The sequence below is a fragment of the Acomys russatus genome, chromosome 21, assembly GCF_903995435.1.
Source record: "Acomys russatus chromosome 21, mAcoRus1.1, whole genome shotgun sequence".
Lineage (NCBI taxonomy): Eukaryota > Metazoa > Chordata > Mammalia > Rodentia > Muridae > Acomys > Acomys russatus.
The window spans coordinates 44,447,502-44,469,923 of NC_067157.1; the positions used below are offsets into that span (position 1 = coordinate 44,447,502).

Genomic DNA, 22,422 nt, shown 5'->3' on the forward strand with positions numbered 1-22,422 from the left:
GCAGGCAAGCGGCCGGGGGGTGGGGGCGGAGGGAGGCAGGGCGGCCGTGCGAGCCGGAGCCGAGCAGCGGGCCGCGGCGACGCCGCCCCGGTCATCGCTTTGATCCGCGGCAGGCGGCGGGGCGCCCCAGGCCGACCCCCTCCCCTCCCCCTCAGCCGCGAGCGGCGGCGGCCGGAGGGAGTTGGCGGCGGCGGCGGCCGAGCGGAGGGGGCTGAGCGGGGAGGGAGGGAGGGCTGAGGTGTCCCCCCTGCCGGGTGGAATCGGCGCTGGCGGCGGCCGTGGTGGCGGAGGCGGCAGCAGCAGCGGCGGCGGCGGCTGCGACGGGGGAGACGGCTGCCCAAGTGGGAGAGGCGGCGGCGGACGAGGAGGAGGGGGAAGCCGCGGCGGCGGCGAAGGGTAAGCGGGGACTGCGCCGCGGGGCCTCGGCGGGATCCCCCAGCCCCGCGCCCCGCTCTCCGTGCCTGCCCAGGGTCGAGGACCGGCTCTGCCCGGCGCTCGGGGGCCCTTGCGGGGCGTCCGCGCCTTCCTCGCCTTCGTCCTCGCTCCCCCTGGGTCCTGCCCACGGTGGCGAGGCGCAGGGAGGCCCCCCAAGTCCTGCAGGGAGGGTGGGGGCGGGGAGCATAGGGCCTTGCCTGGGCTCCGGGGCGTCGGGGGAGGGGGACCGGGCCTGCCCTGGAGCCCAGCGCTGGGGAGAGCCGGGGGTGGGGGTGCCTTGACCCCCGGCCCTCCCCGGGGCCTGTAATCGGGAAGTGGGAGGGAGGGAGCGAGCCAGACGTCTTTGGGGGAACCGGATAACGATGACTTAGGGCCCCCCTTCCGCCCCCGAAAGCTAAGGGAGAGCCCGGGAAGTTAAGTGTAGGGTAAAGAGGAAGCACATCGCTCCCTTTCCTTTCGGATTTTGTTTTTCCGCAGCCTGCCTTCCTCGAAGTGGGGAGAACGTCCCGCTGTGACTAGGTGGCCCCCATAGAGTCCTCAGAGCTATTCTGATTTTCTTGACCGATTGATTCACCAGACTGACAGTGAGATTGTGGTTGAAACCAGCAGGCCTTAGGAGGGTCTCTGGGCGTTGCTGACAGGTGACAGGTGGACCAGACTGTTGCTGTAGGATTGTTTGTGCGGAGTTGTAGACCAAAAGTGTCTGGGAGCCTGTGAGTTTGTATTTACGTGTTTGGCCAAGTTTCATTCCATATATAGTATATTTGAGATGCTAAGTTTCCATTCAAGTCAGCTTAATTGTTATGGAGGAATTCTTCAAATGTTTCTGATAAGAGGGGTTTCCAGGAGAGTGGAGGGGATTTGCAGCTACGCAGCGCTTTTATTCTAGTCTCATGAAATTCAGGTTCCCCAGAGCACTGAAGGGTTTTATTCATTGGAAAGTTCTTGGACACTATGGCCGTATTTAAGGCAACAGCTAGGCACTATAGTTTTGCTTCCCATTTTGTCAGTTCTAGGTAAATTATTTAAGTGTCAAATTTTAAGGTCAGGTTGATTGACATCTTAAAAAAGGAATTAGTTTCTGCCTTAGCATACTCAAAGATGTTGCTCATTATGCAATTTCAGATTTTACCAGGAATTTCAGTGGGCACAGATGAGATTTTTCGGCATTCAGTTACCACTGTTTACCATACCCTTCGTACAATAGCAAAGTTTTGACACCTTTTCAAAAATACCCTTAATGTCTTTGTAAAGATGAATCCATGATTTCTTTTTAAACTTGACAATTTGAAAGTCTTTGAAAACAAGCATTGCTAATAAATGAAGAGTTGCTTTTTTTTTTTTTTACTGTATGCTTTAGCTGACTACTTTAATTCGAATCCTTAGGGAAATTTTCAGATTCATGAATTACGAGCTGAGTTAATAGCCAGATAGTCCAGGAAGGATTCTGTGGCTTTTAAAACGTATGTTGACTGATGGCAGTATCCGTGTATTAACAGGAAATAGAACAAAAATTCCAGTGATTCAGAACTTCTGCTTGCCCCCCTGTGCCAGTTTGCAATAGAGAGCACTTTTTCAATCTAAAGAATCAAACTGAAAGTTGAATATATTAATTATTATGCTATCCATTGAATACATGCCATCACCTCATTTTTCTTTTTGTTTCATGAAATAGCTTTTTCTGAGTTAGACATGGTTTTCAAAGGACACTATGAAATATCACTATTCAAAACGTTCTCTGTGAACTCTATAGAACTTGCATTTGTGGAATTTATTAATAAGTGGTTGAAATAATCAGAGGTGCAAATGATATGCTCTTGAAAAGCAAATTTTAAGCCAATCCCATCTGATTCCACCTGTATTTGATAGTCTGTGGGAAAAAAGCACTTGCCTTTAGCCAAGCTGTGTAGTTAGGACACCTAGTAAAATGAGGCAAATTCTTCATAGTAGGTGGGTACTTCCTAGCCTCCTAAGTATATGATATTGAGTGTTTTGTACTCTGCAAAGGTCTTAACATGATTAGTGTGGTGCCTTGACAGAAATAAAAGCCTAATTCTATGTCTGTGTAAGGAAAATCCCCAGAGAACTCGTTAGAAAGCAGTGTACTTACATATCAGCAAGCTTGCCTCATTTGCCAGCTAGCTGTACAGTATATAGATTGCTTGACTTCATGAGTCACTTGATAGAAAGGCTTCTGTGGGGTGAGTGTTCTAAAACTGAAGTTACACACTCACGCATACACACTAGATGCTAGGATTTTAAATTCAGAAGAGAAGTTCTGCCTTACTACCATTTTTAAAAGTTCCTGAAACTATTTATCATATGTGAGACTCATAGATTAAAGTTTTAAATTTTCTTATATCTTGGCTTGGCCAGATTCACTGCTTTTTTGTTTTGGTTGACTTATGCTATCTTTCTTTAATAAGAATGCCTTTAAATCAGGATTATGCAGTAGTAGAGACATCTGTGCCAGTCAGAACACTGCAGGAATAGGGAGGTGGATGCTCATGGAGGTGGATGAACAGTTAGCCGGAATACAGAAATGCGGATACTGATGCCTCCTAGGTACAGGAAAGTGACTGCTGGATTGCATCAGGAGACGGCTTTCTTTTGATGGGCTCTCACATGCTGGCTGTGTATGTCTTCACTTGCCACTGTAATCAGATAGTAAGAAATTTGGAGATAATGAAACTAAATGAATGTTAAATATATGTTCATATTATTGACCTTTGGTTTGTATTCCCCAAGCAGTTACCAGTACTTTAATATTTTATGTCCTAATCTGATCCTTAAAAAATGAAGAACACACACTCAAGAAAGGCAAAATTCCTAAGGAAGTACTCTTGGAAGTCCTGGATGCTCAGCTCTTCGCATTCTCCATTTAGTTAACCACTAAATTCATCCTGTGAGGCCAGTATTAAAGGCAAAGCGCTTTTATTTTTCTAAGCAGCCTCATTTCTCAAAACAGCCTATTTATTAGAAGTGCTGTTTACCTACGCTCAGCTTTCTAGTTTTTGTTTTTTAAAGGAAATGGGGGAGGGGTTCCATATTTCACTTAGATTCTCTTGACTCTGAGAGTTGCTAGCTAACAAGTTGATGATGTTGGAAGACTTCTATAGGATATATTTAGGTTTTGCCAGTTTTAAAGTACATCAATTAAAAGCTTACGTACCTCCTCACCTCCACCTTCTAGTGGTGTTTGGTAGATAAGGCTTCTCTGAACATGACTACACCATTGACCTCACTCATTTTGTTTGTTTGCCTGAGGCGGAGTCTAGATTTGAGCACTGGTCTCCGCCTCCTAATACAGTGCTTGCAGGTGCGTGCTTGGCCTGCTGCATGTTTTAAGCATCAGTTCCACTTCAGAATTTGGTACTGCAGACATAGTATCCTGGTTAGAAGAGAGCGGTGCTAGTGACGACTGAAGCACGACTAGCAGTGTCTGGGCTGCCTCTAGACCCTGGAGATGCAGCCTGAGTGACAGCACTGTCCTCATAGAGTTTATATGCTAGCAGTGGAAGACATAATACATGAGCAAAATGGGGCGGAGGCGGGGAGAAAACAGAGAAGCTGAGCCATGGACACGGCTTGTCTGATGGAGTACCAGTCTTGATCTCAGAGAAAAGAACTATCCAGTGACAGTTTTTCCTTAAACTAGGATTATCTTTTCTGACTTGGAAACAGAATTATGTTTGTGCTTCAGAATTACAAATTGTTACAGAGTTTCAATTAGTAGGGATTTCCTATTGTTAGGACTTTAAGAAAGCTACTTTGTGGCTCAGTAGAAAATTCTGGAATTTACCACCCTTGACTGAATCCTAGTTTTGGCCACTTAACTATTTTGCCTCTTGATTGAGGGCCAGTTTTGATTTCTCATCTTCTCTGAGCCTATTTTCTAATCTGTAAAATAAATTTTCTACGGTTTCTGATGATTAAGTGATACATTTTATATACAGGCTATGTTCAATACAGTGTGGATAAATTGTGCCATTTTTGTTTGCTGCCTTTCTGGAACTCTGCAAAATAAACATGGTTGAGTTGGTAACTGCAGCAAGTTCTACTAGCACTGTGTGGACATTGTTAAATATACATTTCATTTGGTTACTTAAAGCAGCCTCACCTGTAGTATAACGCTAATTAAGGAACTGTCTGCCGCTGTCGCTTTCTGGGGAGTTGGTGTATGTCATCTAGTCAGTGCAGCAGGGGAGCACCATTACACAGCCTCTGGTGCAGGAGCGCCGCGGCCTCTCTCAAGCATCATAAGCTGGATCCCAGCACTCTGACAAATGGACAACACGTATGAAACTCCACTTCATACAGTGCATGCATGGCATATAGAAATGTTCACCTGTCTGTTTTTCTCCTTTATTGTGTAAGTAGGGTATTTCAGAAACTTTACAAAATATTAAAGACAATATTTACAAAAGTGAAATGTGCAATTTGTGAAAGAGATTTTGAAGAAAACCAGAATAACCTTTCAAATTGCAAATCTTCATAACACTGGGAAATCACTAAATTGAGCTTCTCAGGATAGACCATATATTCCTTTCCTTGCTGCCTTCTTCACATGTCTGTCACTGCATGGCCTGTAGCTGGAGTTCAGTTCAGCAGGGTGCACGCCGAGTGGTCTGTGCCGGTGCTCATCTTTTGTTCCATGTTTCATCACTACTATTGTTGTTTTTCTGAGATAGGGTCTCACTATGTCCTGGCAGACTTTGAACACACAAGAGATCTGCCTGCCTCTGCTGCAGAGTGCTGGGGTTAAAGGTGCACTCTGCCACACCCTGTACCACTACTCTTTGTTAGTAAACTCCTGTATTTGAAAGGTTATAGGCTACACTAGACTTAAGTCTTGGAGTGTATGAGATTTGTTTTGTTTTGAGGCCAAGGTTTGCCATGGACCCTAAGCTGGCCTTAGAGGTCAGTGCAGCCCTTATGCCTCTCCAGTGCCATGATACAGATGTAAAGCTGGGCTGTTGGGCTTAAGTGTAGCCTAAACTGTTAGGTAAAATCTTAAAACTGCCATGATTTTTAAGTCAAGCAAAACTTTTGAGAAAGAACCCTAGAAATCTAAAGGAATGGATTATTTGCAGCTAGGTGATTATTTATTAACTACTCCTTTGCTGTTAACATGAGCACAAAATGGGGTGATGGACCTCTTCTTGCATGGAGAACCAAATTCCATGCATGCTAAGCAGCTATTACCCTTAGGGTAGCGCCCCAATCCCTTTTTGTTTTTATTTGGGAACAAGGTCTAGCCGAGTTGTCCAGGCTGACCTCTTAACTTGCTGTACTTCTGCCCCAGCCTTTGAAGGAGCTGGGGTGACGAGCATGTGCTGCCACACCCCATGAGACAGAGCAGCTTTTCAAGACAAAACAAAAAGATTTCATATGTAGTTATATACCTTAATATACCTTAGCTAACTTAAAGGTCGTTTATTTAATCCCTTTAAGGCAGTTTTGGTGGAACTGCTTATCTGTACTCACTTTATGAACTAACTGGCCTAGTCATTTACTTCCGTTCCTGGTAGTGAGAATAATGATGTTTCCACAGAAGAGGGGAAAACATCCCAGTACTTTCTTAGCAGTAACCAGTCTTTGTATGTTTAAATGTTTGCATTGGTCAGCCTTTCCTGTTCTGATGCAAGCTGTCATCTACCTAATGAATAACAATTTCAGATTTCCTAAAATTTAAAGCTGTCTAGGCCAAAGACCTTAAGCCACTTACACAAAACACTTCGTAGATTTTTTTTTTTTTAAATTTTTTTTTTTTAAACTGGGCTAGAGAGATGGCTCAGTGGGTGAAAAGCACTTGTAGCCAAGCCTGCCAACCTGTTTGCTCCTGTGGAAACCAACATGCTAGGAGAGAACCTAATCCTATGTGTTGTCTCTACTTCCACATACCTTGGCAGGTCATGCTCATGAGTACACTCCCAACAGTAACAAACAAACAATCCTTATAAAGCATGTATCCTATGCTGTCTGTTCAAATCTGGCACATTACTGTGTTATTTGGAAAATAAGCAAAGTGCCAGGTCAGAGTCTGAGTCTGTGGTTGTGGAAAGGTGTCAGTCAGCTCCTCGGGCTCCAAGAAGAAAGTCTGATTCGCAGACAGGTACAGTAGAAGAGGGCAGAAGAAAAGTAGGAATCTGTACTATTTTATTCGACTTATTAAGGAAAGTGCCATTCTTGTTTCACTTAAGGAAAAAAAGATGGGACTAAGTTGAGGCCTCTTAGTTGAAGTCCAGAAGCTAAATATTAATGTAGAGGTGGGAAGAGAGAAAGGAGGAGGCAAGAATGTAAAGAAATTACAAGTTTTACTAGAATTGTATGACTGCTCATTATTGTTAATAGAATTATTCAAAGGCATGAATCCATTATAGACTAATTTTGGTTAGTGAATTTTTACTTCCTGGTTTGTTAATTGAGCTATTAAATAAGACTATAATTTTAGTGTTAGCATTTTACTCACATTTATTCTCATTAATGGATTTTCATTTGACCTTTTATATAGTAATGTTAACTTGTTTTTGTTTTTAAAACAACATGAACTGGGCATGATGGCACAGCCCCCCTCCTCCTTTTTTTTTTTTTTTTAAGATTTTATTTTATTTATTATATATGCAGTGCTCTGCCTGCCTATACACCTGCATGCCAGAAGAGGGCAGCAGATCTCATAATAGATGGTTGTGAGTCACAAGGTGGTTGCTGGGAATTGACCTCCTTTGGAAGAACAGCCAGTGCTCTTAACTTCTGAGCCCTGTTACAGTTAACTTGATAGTGTTAGCAGAATGAGCACATCATGATGGCTTCCTGTCTGTTAAGTCAGGTGGCTCAAAGATATTGCTGATCATATCAGTGTAAAGCCTATGGCAGCTCAGTAGGATGATTTTTCATTATTTATCAGTGAGAGAAAATACTTTCAAATACAAATGAAAATTTTATCTGAACAATTTGATCTTGCAGAACCAGTCAGGAGTCTTTTAGGTAGAGAAACCATCAAAGTCTGATAGGTTTGTTTGTTTTTTGTTTGTTTTATGAACTGGGCTTACAGGTGTAGAAAATTCACCTGATTTAATTCCTCTCAGTCTCTGTCAATAGCAATTAAATACCTTAATTATTGCTGGAGTTCACCTACTGTCTTGCTGTTATCATTCAGACTTTTGGGGTTTTGTTTTCTTTTTTCTTTTCCGAGACAGGGTTTCTCTGTGTAGCCTTGGCTGCCCTGGAATAGCCTTGTAGACTAGCTGGCCTCAAACTCAGAGATCCACCTGCCTTTGCCTCCCCACAGGTGCACGCTTGGCTCCATTCAAACTTTTTAAAAGTTGGGGAAATAGAAGGATCCAGAGGGTCCTGGAAACCTATAAGAAGAACATTATAACGAGCGGACCTGGGCCCAGGGGTCCTGCTCAAACTATGGCACCAGCCAAGGACAATATGTGCAATAAACTTTGAACCCCTACTCAGATCTAGCCAATGGACAGGACATTCTTCACAGTTGAGTAGAGAGTGGGGTCTGACTTTCACACGAACTCTGGTGCCCCATATTTGACCACGTCCCCTGGATGGGGAGGCCTGGTGGCACTCAGAAGAGGGATAGGCTACCAAGAAGAGACTTGATACCCTATGAGCATATACAGAGAGAGGAGGTCCCCCTCAGTCACAGACATAAGGAAGGGGAATAAGGGGGGAATGGGAGGCTACAAAGGATGGGCTAACAATTGGGATGTAATATGAATAAATTAATAAAATATATTTTTTAAAAAGCTGTGTGTGTGTGTGTGTGTGTGTGTGTGTGTGTGTGTGTGTGTGTATGAGTTAGATGCTTTGGAGCTGGAGTTGCAGCTATTGAGAGCCATTTGATGTGGGTGCTGAGAATCAGACTTATGTGCTCTTAATGGCTTGAGCCATCTCTCCTTCCCCTCATTAAGATTTTTTTTGAGCAGGACTTCTCTTAGAAAATGAATATTGTATTGCCTAATTAATACAGCACTCTTAGCTATATTATCTGTATATTTTATGGTGCATAACACAGTATCTACCTGGAACCTAGTTGGCGTCAATGGGTAGCACCAACAATGTAAAATGAATCCTATACTGTTTAAGAATTCAACTGCACATACAAAGCCTCTTGTATAGATGGATGCTTGCTTCTATGTTCTTTTTTTGGTCGTGAGCCTGTTCTCCAAAGGCTGAACCATCTTCCCAGCACTGCTTCCTTATCTGTGATGTTCTGTAGACTGTTGGTGTCTTTGTTTTTACTTTATACTAACATTTTCAGAGTATAGATTTCTGTTGGTGCTTTTTGTAAGTAGACGTAGTTATAGAGAAATAGGCAACACAGGCATCACCAGATTTTTAAAGAATGTCTATAATCCCAGTACGGCGGTGGGGGGTTAGAGGCATGAGGATACAGACATTCGAGGTCATCCTTAACTTTGTGCTAAGTTAGAGTCCAGCTTGGAATATAGAAGACTGTCTCAAGGGGGAAAGGAATTCAGAACAGATTGCATGTTGAGTTTAAAGCCACTGAGCACAAGCGTACTCTGTGTATGCACTGAGGGTAATTGATGATGTTCACTGTTTCACTGGCATGTAGCGTAGTTACACTTCAATTATGTACTACTCTACTATCTTTCTGATGATTTCCTGGAAAATGAAAAAATAAACACAAGTGGAAATGGGGATTTTAAAAGAAAATGCCCACTTCTACGTACGGTGATTCTGCGTTCTTACATATAAAAGTATACTTGCACAATTAGAGGTTTTCAAGTTGAAGTGATCGCTTGGCCTAAGTGAGACATCCTCATTCTCTTCATGAGATTTTCCGCTCATGAGCAGTGACATAGATTCAGAGGATGACTGTCACGTACACATTATTGGAGTTTTGAAAGTGGAACAAAGTAGCTTTTGAGGAAGATAACCAGTTCATGGGAAAATTGAGCTAATGATCTTATAACTAAACTTGCTAGGTAATAATCAGTATTTCAGTGTGTTTGTACTGCCACATGATTAAAAGAACCAGAAGAAACTTCAACAAATTTTATTTGCTTCAATGACATACATACCTGTGCGAAGAAATCCTGGAGTTCCTCCAAGGTGTTTCATTCCTGCGCTCTTCCTTCCCCGCGCCATCCCCACCCCCACCCCCTCTCTCTCTTGATATAGGGTCATGTGATCCTACCCATGGTGGCTTGCAACTCCTTATACAGCCCAGACTTTTACACCCACTTTGCCATCTTCCTGCCTCTGCCTCCCAGTGCCAAGATTACCTTATATTTTTTAATATTTTAACTAGCTCAGTAGTTTGAATTCCTGCTGTGCACCAGCTATTTACAAGGTGAAAAGGATGGACATGTTACTAAAATGTCATTCTTGTTCTAGAACTGTGTGTAGAAGAGTGTAATATATTGTGACAAGCACTATAAGTTGGTTAAACAAGACCCTTTAGGAGTCTACTGAAGAGAATGCCTAATAAAACAGCACGACAAGAGAAAGATTAATCTGGTAGTTGGAAAGACTAGGAAGAGATGTCATTTCACACAGGAAGCAGAATGCCTAAAAACATGGAGGCAGCAAAGTATAAGTTGTGTATAGTTCATGATAAATTAAGCTCTAGTGCAGTTAGAAATAGAAAGTGAGATAAAAATTAGGCAGAAGACAGCATGAAGATAATCTGTAAAGAAGACTTTGACTTCTCATAACTGATGGAACACAAGTGCTTTACATTCTAAAAAGACTGGCTCCAAGGAGAGAATAGTTTAGGTCAGAGCTGGATTAGGGGAGAAGACAGGCCTTCTGCTCTTTGAGAGTTGACAGGGATCAGAGTTCAGGCTGTGAAATTAAGGAGTGGGGTTGGTAATGGTCCTCAGGAGGGAAAACTTGTGTGTGAAGAATCACACATTCCTTGGTTGAGTTCCTGGTGAATCCTGATAATGTTCTCCACTACAGAAGAGACCCAAGAAACAAGAAATTTTGGAAGTTGTTTGAGTTTTGTGTATCAGTTTTAAGACTCTTGTAGGGGAAGAAAAGGCATGATTTCTCTTCACATGGAAGAAAATGGGGGATTTTGTGTAGGTAGTATTTGAGCATGAAATGATGAAGGCAGATGTTTCCAAATATAAAGAATTAGCAAATGCAGAGACCTATGCATAGAATCCTGTTTGCCACTTTCAGGAGCTGGAAGGCTAGTGCTGAAGGAACTAGAGTGAGGGGGTGGAAAAATAGGAGATGATATCTAGCTGTGTACTTTCCCGATAGGGTTTTGGATTGTGGTAAGGACTCTAGATTTGACTCAAGATGAGCTAGGAAGCCAACAAGAGTCTTAAGATAAAACTTAATTTGCATTTCCCTTATTTCCTAAAACATAGTTTAATTGGTATTTGCATATATATCTTTATAACATGTGTGTAGATTAAAGTAGCCATCGTAGGTAGACTGATGTCAAAGTAGAACTTTTTTTCCCCAGAGTAGAACTTCTTAATCATCACTAAGAAACTTGTCCCGTTCTTTTATAGTCTAGCCATTTCCTTGAACTTTGACCCCTGGCCAACACCCGTTTGTTGTCTAACAACACTGTGACTTTATCACTGAGAGTGGCCTAAGTGGACCGTGCAATGTGTTAGGTTCTGAGGTTAGCTTTTTTAAAACGTTCATTAGTTTGAAGGGCTTTGGGGTCTCCAGTTTGGCATTATAAAAATAAAAGTGAGGGCTGTGTGCTGGGTGTGCGCATGGATGTGCCAGGGTAGAAAGTGGTGAATAACTCTGGTTCTTCTCACTTAGTGTGAAGGATTCCAGGGTTTCCTCACCATCCCTGTTGTTGGACTTTGGAACAAAGACACCTTGCCTCTTTAAAAAGAAAGCACTAATGGTTGGAAAAGGGTTGGCTCTTGAAAGGTAGTCAGATTGTGTGCAGTTACTTGGTGAGCAGGTCAGGACCCTGCATTAGACAGGCGAAAGGAAAAAAATCACTAGCAACAAAAGAGGCAGGGCCATAAGGGGACAGTGCCAAATGGTGGTTGTCGGTCACAGCATAGCATAGAAAATTAGTGTTCCACCTAGGCCTCAGAGATGTGTCATGTCACTATGTGAAAGGGGCAAGGGCATTCTAATACACTTGGAAGGGCAAGTAGACAGGTAAATACATGGAAAAAAGAATATGAGGTAGTAAGCAATAAACGAGGCTTTTAACATTGAATTTGTGTGTGAAATACAATATAACTCCCAGCCTAATTTTTATAGCCCCAAGTTAGAAAACTCAAAGTCGTTCTAATTAGTATGTGATTAAACTATGGTATATCCAACAGCAGTGTACTTCTCAGGATTAACAAGGAATGAACTGTTGATATGTGTAACAATTTGGCTAGATCAAGGGCCTTAGGAAAGGAACAGAGTAGGTGATTTTTCTTTGACCACTGTTGGTATAAGCTCCCTTCCAAATCATTTTGTGGCCTTTAGTTTCCAAAGGTAAAAGATAGGCAGATGGTTGGTAGGTGGGTGGGTGGGTTGGTTGGTTGATTGATTGGTAGGTAAGTAGGTAGGTAGGTATAGAGATAGATTGACAATGAATAGTTTTGTACATGTTTTCCTGTGAAATACATTATAAGAACCAGCTAGACCTTTTCAGTTATTGTGCCATTTTACAATGCACTTAGAATGAATAAGAAATCTGGTTTCTCTGTGTTTTCACTAGCACTTAGTATTGTTGGTTTTTTCCATCTCTGCCAGTCTAATAGGTGACATCTCATCATCACTTAATTTGTGTTTCATCACAGCTTTATTTTCATGTACTTCTTTGCTATCTATGTATCCTTGATGGTGTGATGCCTAGATTCTAATTGGATTGTTTCCTTTTACCGAGTTTAGAGACTTTCATTATGCCATCTAGATCCAAGTCTCTTGTTTAGTGATTTGCACATATTTTCTCCTAGCATGTGACTTCTTTATCTTTTTAACAAGAGTCTTTTACATAGAAGAGTTTTTTAATTTAGATAAAGTCTAGCCATTACTTCTGTTCATTTTTACCTTTCATGGATTGTACCTTTCTTGCCAACCTTCAGAATTCATCTCTTCTCAAAGATTTTCTTCTATTATAAAAGTTTCCTAAAAGCTTTATATATGACACATAGAGATGTAACATCTATTTTGATTTAATTTTATAATAAGGTCTGGTGATTAGGTTGAGAGTTTTTGGATTTTTGTTTGTTTGGTTGGTTGGTTGGGTTTTTTGCGGGGGGGGGGAGTTTGGTTTGGTTTTGGTGTTTTGCTTTTGGCTTATGAATGAATTGAATTGCTTTTGCAACCTTGACAAAAATCACATGGTTATAATTGCAAGAGTCCATTTCTGGATTTTCTATTCTTTTGTTCTTTAGATCTGTTCTTCCTACTAGTATCATAGTATTTTGATTGTTGTAACTACATGGTAAATTGTTAAATTCTCTTAACTTCATTCTTTTAAAAATTATTTTAGCTTTTTCTGTTTCCTTTTTATATTAAAGAAAAAAATGTACCACTGGGATTTTAATAGGAATTACACTACATTTGTAGGTCAGTCTTGGAGAAATTTTAGATCTTTATTTTATTGACTTAGTCCATGAACATAGTGTCATTCTCCATTTATTTAGTTTTTTATTTCTTTCTTCAGCATTTTGTAGTTTCTGGCATACAAATATACACATTTTTGTTAGATTTATACCTGGGTCTTATAAGCAGTTGTAAGTGCCTATTATGTTTTAATTTTTTGGTTTTTCGAGACAGCGTTTCTCTGTGTAGCCTTGGCTGTCCTAGACTCACTTTGTAGACCAGGGTGGTCTTGAACTCACAGTACTCCGCCTGCCTCTGCCTCCCGAATGCTGGGATTAAAGGTGTGCACCACCACGCCTGGCTATGTTTTAAATTTTGACTTTAAGTTATTCATTGTTAATATATATCAATATAGTTGATTTCTGTGGCTACACATTGTGTTCTGAGACTTTTGAAAAATACTGCTTGTTTTTAAGTAGGTTCTGGTTTTTGTATACTTGTGAGCACAGACAATTTTAATTCCTTTTCAGTTTGTGTGTCTTTTATTTCTTTTCTTGCCTTACAGCTTGGGCTAGCTATTTTCAGGTTTTAGGATATATTCAGTCTACAATCGTGAAGGATGTGTTTGCTACATGGTTTTTATAGGTGATATTTATCAGTTCCCTTTCTAGGTCTTGTTTGATTAAAAAAAAATTTTTATCATGATTAGGTCTTAGATGATGCCAAATACTTTTTACACATCAATTAGTGATTATGTGGTCTTTCTTCTTTAAACAGGCAACTTCCTTTTTAAAATGTTTACTCTGTAGATTATGAAAGTAAAGCAAAGATGTAAGCAAAGAGAGTGTATTGAAATGATTGCAGTGGTCCTGATGAGAGTCAGCAGAAGAGAGTGTGTTGAAAATGATTGCAGTGGTCCTGATGAGAGTCAGCAGAAGAGAGTGTATTGAAATGATTGCAGTGGTCCTGATGAGAGTCAGCAGAAGTTGGAGCCAGAGTGGTCACAGTACAGGGTGAGAAAAGGTCAGGGTTTGGATGTGTTTCAAGCCCTGTGTGGGCAAGAATTTAAGTGAGGCATGAAAGGGAACTCAAGAATGGCTCCCAAGGGTTTTGGCCCAAGCAATTGGAAGCTCGTGGGGCTGCTGTGACTGAGTTGGGAAGAGTAAGCAAATGGCAAGTTTAGACTGGGCTAGGCAGTCAGGAGCTTGCTTTGAACCATTAGCTCTGAAATGCCTTCTAGATTTATAATTCATACGATCAAGTAAGCAATTCATTCAATATTTAAAATGGAATTTAGCAAGAGATTCAGGCTAAAAATAAATGTCAGTTGAGGCAATATAGATAGTTTTTATGAACTGTAATTCCTTTCTGCTTAGTATACTTAGTTTGGTAGTAAAGAACTATGTAAAAATGTGGATTGGTTTTATCAGCAGACAGTTGAATATCTGATGTTAAGGACACCGGAAACTGTACAGTTGGGAGATAATTTTGAGGATGGTTATTTTAAAGGTTAGATTTAGGTTGAACCATACTTATTTGGTAGATGAATGGTTGTAATATTAGTCATCTAATAGTTCTTTGCTAATAATCCAGAGCTTTGTCCTAAGCCTTTGTGAACTGAAATAGCCTTGTGAATATTTTGAAGAGCTTGACACTATTAAGTCCTCAATGGTATTCTCCGACAGCATCTCTTGTATACAAAGCCAGTTAGAGAAACAATGAAAAGCCGGGTGTGTGATGGCTGACTGGTGAGGACAGATACAGCTTAGCCTCGACTGGTGAAGGGAAAATGGAAGGAGTGAACCTCACTCAGAGACTTGGAAGACACAGCTTCCAGGTCCCCTCAGATTCGCTTTTCACTTACCTTCTAGAAAATAGTTGTAAACATCATTGGTCATTGAGTAATGATATTTTCTTATTGGTGATTTATATATTGCTAGCATTGCTTTATTTACTTCTATATGTAGAATTTACCAACTTGTATTATAATTACCTTCATTTTTCAATATTTCATATTAAGGTGTTTTAAATATTTAAAGAAAAGTTTATTGACTGTACTGCAAGGGTACAGCAGGCATGGCAACAGAGCTATCTGTCCCAGTAGTCCTTTAGCTAAGCTATAATACGGTGCTCTACAACATGGGCGATTTTGAATATTTGTGAATGAATGATGCTCATAGCCCACCAAGGTTTAAAGCTAGTACAGTACTTGACTTTGAAAACAAATGCAATTAAGAAGATTCCAGGTTACAGTTGAATGTCTTCTTGAGTAGGGCCTTGATGCGTTTAAATCCATAGTGCACTCCTGGAGAACGCACCATGATAACACCATCACCAGCCAGAGTCAGTGAGGCGTGTATTTTGCTTTCTGCTATATTTTTCCCAGGTGGTAATGCTGCAGATTCATCTTCTCTTTGGTCCAGAACATTGTTGACTGGACTACATGTAGCATATGGTAGTTTGGGCTCATTGTAAATAATTTTTAAGTACTATTGGTGCATGGATGCACATGCATGTGGAAACCAGAGGAGCACCTCTAGTGATCCTTATTCCTCAGGAGCCTATCTACTGTGTTTCTTGAGACGTGATCTTTCACTGGCCTGAAGTTCACCAATTCAGCTAGGCTGGCTAGACATAAAACCCAAGGGATCCACCTGCTCTGCCTCCTAAGCCTGGGATACAGAATCAGAACATCACACCTGCCTGTACAACAAACCAGGCATGGTGGCACATGCCTTTAATCCCATCACTTGAGAGGGAGAGGCAGGCAGATCTCTGAATTCAAGGCCAGCCTGTTCTACAAAGTGAGTCTAGGATAGTCAAGGCTACACAGAGAAACCCTGTCTCGGGGAAAAAAAAAAAAAAAAGCAAAAGAAAGAGAAACAAACAAACAAACAAACAAAAAAAACCCAAAAAACAAAAAACAACCCTGTACTAGGGATGAAACTCAGGTCCTTCCAAATGAGCTGTCTACTAGCACTAAAGTGTTGTTTACTTCTAGATGCATACTGTGTGCATGATGTGTGCTGTTGTACATAACTATATACACACATATACAGATAAGTACAGTTAGTCCATGACAAACTAATAGGATGTGTATGGTGCTCTCTAGTGTTATGGACAGGAAAATAGGAATATTTAGTGACCTGGTTCAAGCATCATGAATAAGAGAAAATAGTTACCTAAGATAATTCATGCATACTTTAATGATATGAATGAAACAATATGTGCTGAATTGAACCAAGTACCTGTTTCACATGATTATTTGCAGCATTAGCCATAAATCATTTGACCCAGTACCCAACATTTATTGCTATCAAAAGCTTTAAACTTTCTCTTCATTTTTAAATGGGGTCTTATTCTATAGCCTAAACTGGCCTTGGATTTTTCAGGTGTTGAAATACAGGCATGAACCACTACAATAAGCTTGGTAGCAGACCTTCTGTGGTTTTGTGTAGCTACTTTGCTTAGCTTTGTTTTTTAAGTTCCCTTCTTAACCTTTCCTCTTTTGCATTTCCTACATCAGAGTCAAGGACTTGTACCCAAACTCACAGTACCAGTCAACTGTAAAATTCCTTGCTTCTCATAGGAAGGATATGATATGATCTAGTTTGCATTTTAGGCAGTTAGTAGGCCTGTGTTGCTTAGCTGTTGAGTAGGACAAGGTATCAGATAGGAGGTTGTTGTTAATTGATTTTCAAAGTAACAGCTAAACCAAAACATTAAGGTGAGTGTAGAGGGATGAATGCAAAAAAACCTTGGCGGGACTGAAGCTTCTCTATTGTTTGTATTAAGATAGAAAAGGCGTAGAGACAGGACTCTGAAATTCCTGGCTTCAGAGCCACACTACTTATAATGAACAGAAGTTGATTATTGGGTAGGAGGCAGTGAGTTGAGTTGTTTAGGCTGGTGATGTGTATTGTTGGGATGCTGGTTTACTTGTTCCAGACCCACCCTTCTCTCCCTCACTGTCTGAATTCCATTGCTATTAGTCTACGAGCTTCCCTTTAGGAAAAAGTATCTTCTTTTTAGTCATAGCAAACAGCAGAGCTTCTTATGTGGAGAGCAATTCTGTGCTACCCTCATTCCTGTTCTCCTCTTGAGAGCTTCTGTGCCCTGTCTGAAGACTACTCAGAGACTATACCAGCATCATTACCGTCATCTCCCAGCTAGAGATGGGTTAGTTTTTATAGTTTTATGTGAAATAAGTGAAGCAAGTTGTTACAGCTATTTGAAGAAAACTACAACTATAAGCTGAGTTTACAATTCAAATAGTAATCAGTAAATAGGACATCATTCATCTCATATCACTAGGTAAATTTTCATGCATAAAGTAATTAAAACAACCGCCAAATATATATTTACAGGTTTTATATGGAAATTTTTTAAAATCTACATCATGTGTGTTATATAGATCTGTATTAATAACTATTTTTTAGTTATAAGTCTATTCTATATATTTCAAATGATTCTCTATCTTCTGAAATAGGGAACCTTATACACACTAGTATACTAAACCTTTTTGTAGAAGACAGAAACAGTGTTTGCTTCATAGCTTCAGAGTGAATCAGAAAACCAGATTCTAATCCAATACCTGTCACTAAGCTGTGTCAGAAACTTAGTCCACGGAATATAGATGTATGTTATAGGTGCTTAGCAGACACTTGATTTTTTTTTTTAAGGAATTTATTTATTTTTATATGTACATTGATGTTTTGACTGCATGTAAGTCTGTGGGAGGGTGTTAGATCCTCTGGAACAGGAGTTACAGACAGTTTTGAGCTGCTGTGTGGGTGCTGGGAATTGAACCTGGGTCCTCTGGAAGAGCAGTCACTGCTGAGCTGTCTCCAGCCCCCTTAGCAGACACTTTAAAATGAAGCATTTTGCTCCTACTTTTTAGGTCTCCCTTCCCTAATTTGCTAATATAAATTAATTAATAGCAATTCATGAAATTTCTTACTGCCCAGTAGATAAGCTAGTAGATTTTCCAGATGACTCATGGTATCTAGGCTCTCATTGAGACATTAAAATACCCATTTTAGCTGCTCAGTGGGATTTTGGCCTTCTCAGTATATTTTCTGTTAATGGAAGTTGCAAAATAAAAGCCCAATATTTGATTTATTAAGAACATTTTGCTAATTTTGTAACTTTATGTGTCAATATTGTATATAGACAGTATCCTGTACTTAAGCACATAGTCCATGTCACCAAAAAAGTAAAACAGTAAGAGTAAAATGATGCATCATAATATTTATTGGTCCACAGAAGCGTTAGTCATTCAGGGTTTCTTAGTTTAGAGCCCGTGAGGACTGAAGCAGGGAAAGGGATCGAGAAGGAAGTCAAAGTAGAGTTGGTTTTAAAGTTTTAGTTAAGTGTCAAAGTGGAAAAATTACATTCTAAGCAAGAGTTTTGGACACTGAGGGAAGAAAGGGGCGTTGAACATGTTCAAAAAAGCCTGAATAGATTCCTAAGAATATAGGGACTGATGCGAAATAGAAGTGGATAGATTTTAAGAAAAAATAATAATAATGAATGCTGGTGAGGTTGTGAGCAAAAGGAAGGCCTTGTGTACACTGCTGATGAGAATGTAAGGTAGTCTAGCAACTATGAAAATCAGTATGAAAGACTCTCAAAAATCTACAAAATGGATCTATCCTATGCCCCGGCCAAACCACCCCAGTATTTTCCCAGAGGCCTTCAAGTCAAGTCACAGAGGTCCAGCAGAGGAATGGATAAAGAAATGTTGTATATGTGCACAAATGCCTTTTTTTTTTCAGCCTAAAAAACTGAAGTTAAGTGGTTTGCAGGAAAATGGATGTAATTGGAAATAATCATAGTTACTGAATCCAACCAGTCTCAGAAACATAAATACGATATATATTCTCATTTTCACTTCCTAGATTTGGTAAAAAATACATAAAACTGTGTATTTATATGTAACATAAAAATAGTTGTGAAACAGTGACGAGGGCCTACGAGGAAAGGAAAAGGCAGAAGAGGGAAGAGTATGCACTGTGCTCAGTGTTCAGGATACACTTGTATGAAAATGGCCTTCTATAACAGGACCGTCTACGATGAATATGCCCAAGGATTTTTTTTTTTAAACTTAAAAAAGGTAAATTTAGAGCTGAGTATATAGCACAGTAGGTAAAATGCTTACCTGCCCCTGAATACAGCACACTATAAGCCATGCATGGCAGTGCGCACCTGTAAGTATGCTGCTGGGGAGCTGGAAGCAGAGGGTCAGCTACCCAAAGAGTTGGAGGTCAGCCTAGAATACATGAGACTCTGCCTTACTTAAACGACAAATATATATATATTGTTTTGTTTTTCAAGACAGGGTTTCTCTGTGTAGCCTTGCCTGTCCTGAACTCACTTTGTAGACCAGGCTAGCCTCGAACTCAAAGCGATCCACCTGCCTCCGCCTCCTGAGTGCTGGAATTAAAGGTGTGTGGCCACCATGGCTGGCACTGATGGAGATATTTTAATGTAAATTACATGAACCTAAAGATACCTGAAGATAGAATTTGAAGGAGGGGTGCTTGTGGATGTAAAAAGGGTTAAATTTTCTACTGAGTTGTGTTTGAGTTTTATGAAGCAGACTAGAATAGCATGAGCAGTGCTTTTTTTTTTAAGGTAGCAGTTGTTTTCCACTGTTTACCCCAATCCTAATCATTTGTCTTGTGCTTTAAAACCTTGCTGGTCCTACTCTCTGATACAAACACTATTCTCAATTCCAGCATTATACATATATTCATATTTGAACGTGTCACATTGAACCTGATAAATAAATTACATTTTCAAAATAACTATTTTTTAATAAAGTTGGCTGTCTTTATAATCATAGGTATTTTATGCATTCAAACCCACTCTCAGAGAATCTGTAGCTTGCTTGAAACTACCAAAGGGCCCGTGAACTGGACGCAGACTGGAAAAGGCATAGGACTGTGTTTTAGTGGGGAGTGGCAAGCAGCAAAGGAGCCTAGTAAGTCTTTTTCTTACCTGTGTTGTTTCAGTTCTTACACTGCTGTTTGGCTTCCCTGAACTGGTTAGCTTCCTACTAGATAGAGTAGGGTGTAGAGGCCATTTTGAATTAGTAGCTTCTTGAGTTAATACTTGCTGAATGACTTTCAGAGTTAAGTGGCAACTTTGGTGTATGCAAGTGACAGTGTGTTTAAGATGACTAACACGTCTACATATTGTAAGTTAAAGAGAAACACTGGAAAGGAAGGAAGGGAAGGAAGCTTCCTCAAAGAGGTATGAAAGAGTAGGGTCTGGACTGACAGAATGCAAAGGCTAGTCTTAGTGAGAGACTTTCCCTACAAAGAGTAACCAGACCTTGGAGATTTCACCATTGAATTCTTTTAAGAGGAAAAATTGAACTTTGAAGTTCTTTTTACAAAGCCAAACATACCATAATAGTAAAATAGAATAAAAGAATACAGACCTGTCTCAGGAAAGTTGGTGGAAAAATGCTTAATGAACTCATCAAATGGACTCTAGCAGCCCATCACTAAGAATAATACTGTAGATTAATTCATGTTAGTGGTGAATATGGGTGTGGATAGCGTGAGGGATATCAAAAAGTAGAAGAGGGGAATTTCAACATTTATTTTACTAAGAGTTCTTAGTAAAACAAGAATAGAGAGAGATTTGTAAGTTTTCACATCTTAGACCAGAAACCACCATTTTGTCATTAGAAATGGTAAGATGCTAGAATTCCCATTTTAATATTTAGTAAATGCTAAATTCCTATTAAAAAGTCACAAATCAATCTGGCAGTTTAATCCCAGACCTACAGACAGAGGCAGGTGGATCTCTGAGTTGGAGGCCAATTTGGTTTACAGAGTTCCAGGACTGTCAAGGCTACACAGAGAAACCCTGTCTTGAAAAAAATGAAACAAGTTACAAATCAAAGCCTATTGGGATGTTGCCTATAATTAACTACGCAGGAGACTGACGCAAAATGATAAGTTGGAGACTGGCCTTGGCTGTGTAATGAGACTGCCTCAACCCCTGCCCTCCTCCCTAGCCCCAACATTACTGTTAAATAACATTGTTGTGGAGATACTGCGTAATACATACAGTTAGAACAAAAGTAATAAATAAGTAAATAAAGCCAGGTATTAATGAAAGGAAGGAGACAATTACTATTATTTAATGTATACAAGGGGGAGGGGAGCCAAGAAAAGTAATTGAAATGTTACTGTGAATAATGAGATTTCAGTATGATTGCTAGTTATACTACTGATTTATCTACAGTGTTTTCCCTCCTTGGTAATCTTTAAAATGAAAGCCCTCCACGAGAGTTAGTGACAGGTAATCTCTCATGACCCCCTCCTCCTATTTGTATTTTCTGAAGAATATACAAATAAAATCCTGTCTCTATTTTGAGTGATATACTTCAGTGTTACATTTTTAAAACTGTTTTTGAAAGGAAATTGTGATATGAATACATTTTGAATAATTATAAGGAAATGTTTCTTCTTAAATTTCTTGTGGCTTGTGACACTTGCTTTATACTTGGTAAATGGCAGAGGAGTTGTAATTTGATCTTAGAACCATATTTGGTAAATAATTTTATGTGGAACCCACTGTTCTATCAGTAAGAGGGAAATTATTGTCCATATGTAGTAGAAAGCTTTTCTTTGCCTCAACAGTATAACGATTAAGTTATAGCATGGAATAATTACTTTCCTGACTTTGCTGTTGTTTTAAGTTCTGTATCCCAGAGCTATGTTTCAGCAAGACTGTGTTAGCACGCCTATTTTCTTGTTTACTGGAAAGGAGAAAAAACTCTTGTTTTCTTTGTATCCTAAATGTAAATTGTTACATCTTTCTTCATCCCCGGCTCTGAGAATTGAGCTGTTTCATATATTCATTCTTGTAGTTATTCTGAAGCCAGTGTTGATATGTGAGGCCACCTAAGGCTTATTATTAAACAGAGCTGTGGCTCTAGCATTTATGAAGATGAGAGCTTAAATTTACCTACATGTTGAGCAGAAATAAAGCAAACAGGAAAGAATGTTCCGGGTTTTTTAGTGATGCAGAAGAATTGGAGACCTGATATGCAGCAGGCTTTGGGTGCGTTGTGTACACAGTGACAGTGATGCTGCATGGCCGCCCAATGGAAGGACTAGCCAGCGCCTGCCATTTCATAGAAAGGGAACGTTGGGCAGAAAAATTCTAATTCAAGGGCATATTGAAGAGAGGTTTGAACCAAGGCCCCGTTTTCCAGGATTCTTTTCTCTACAACATGCATCACAAAACACGAAGAGTTTGTATTTTCCATAAAAATAGATATATAAAAAAAAAAAAAAAGACCCTCACTGTGTTGGCATTGGATTGTATGTACTAGAAGTGCAGAAAATTTACTTGTTCGGCTCTTGTCTGCTTCTATTTCACTGTTTCATCTTTGTCCCGCCGAAGTCCTTATGTTTGACAGAACAGAGAACCAAATGCAAG

At 40.1% G+C, this 22,422-nt stretch overlaps 1 protein-coding gene across 4 annotated transcripts in view; it reads left to right on the forward strand.

The window, feature by feature from the left end:
• The first annotated feature begins 300 nt into the window (after positions 1 to 300).
• Positions 301 to 22,422, forward strand: part of Tab2 (TGF-beta activated kinase 1 (MAP3K7) binding protein 2) — a 55,279-nt gene continuing 33,157 nt past the window's right edge. For 3 of the 4 annotated variants that reach the window (XM_051164498.1, XM_051164500.1, XM_051164501.1), the window contains exon 1: positions 303 to 396. The gene's annotated coding sequence lies outside the window, so the exon portion shown is untranslated. Of the gene's footprint in view, positions 397 to 22,422 lie in introns of all 4 variants that reach the window. The other variant, XM_051164499.1, reaches the window with a different exon arrangement.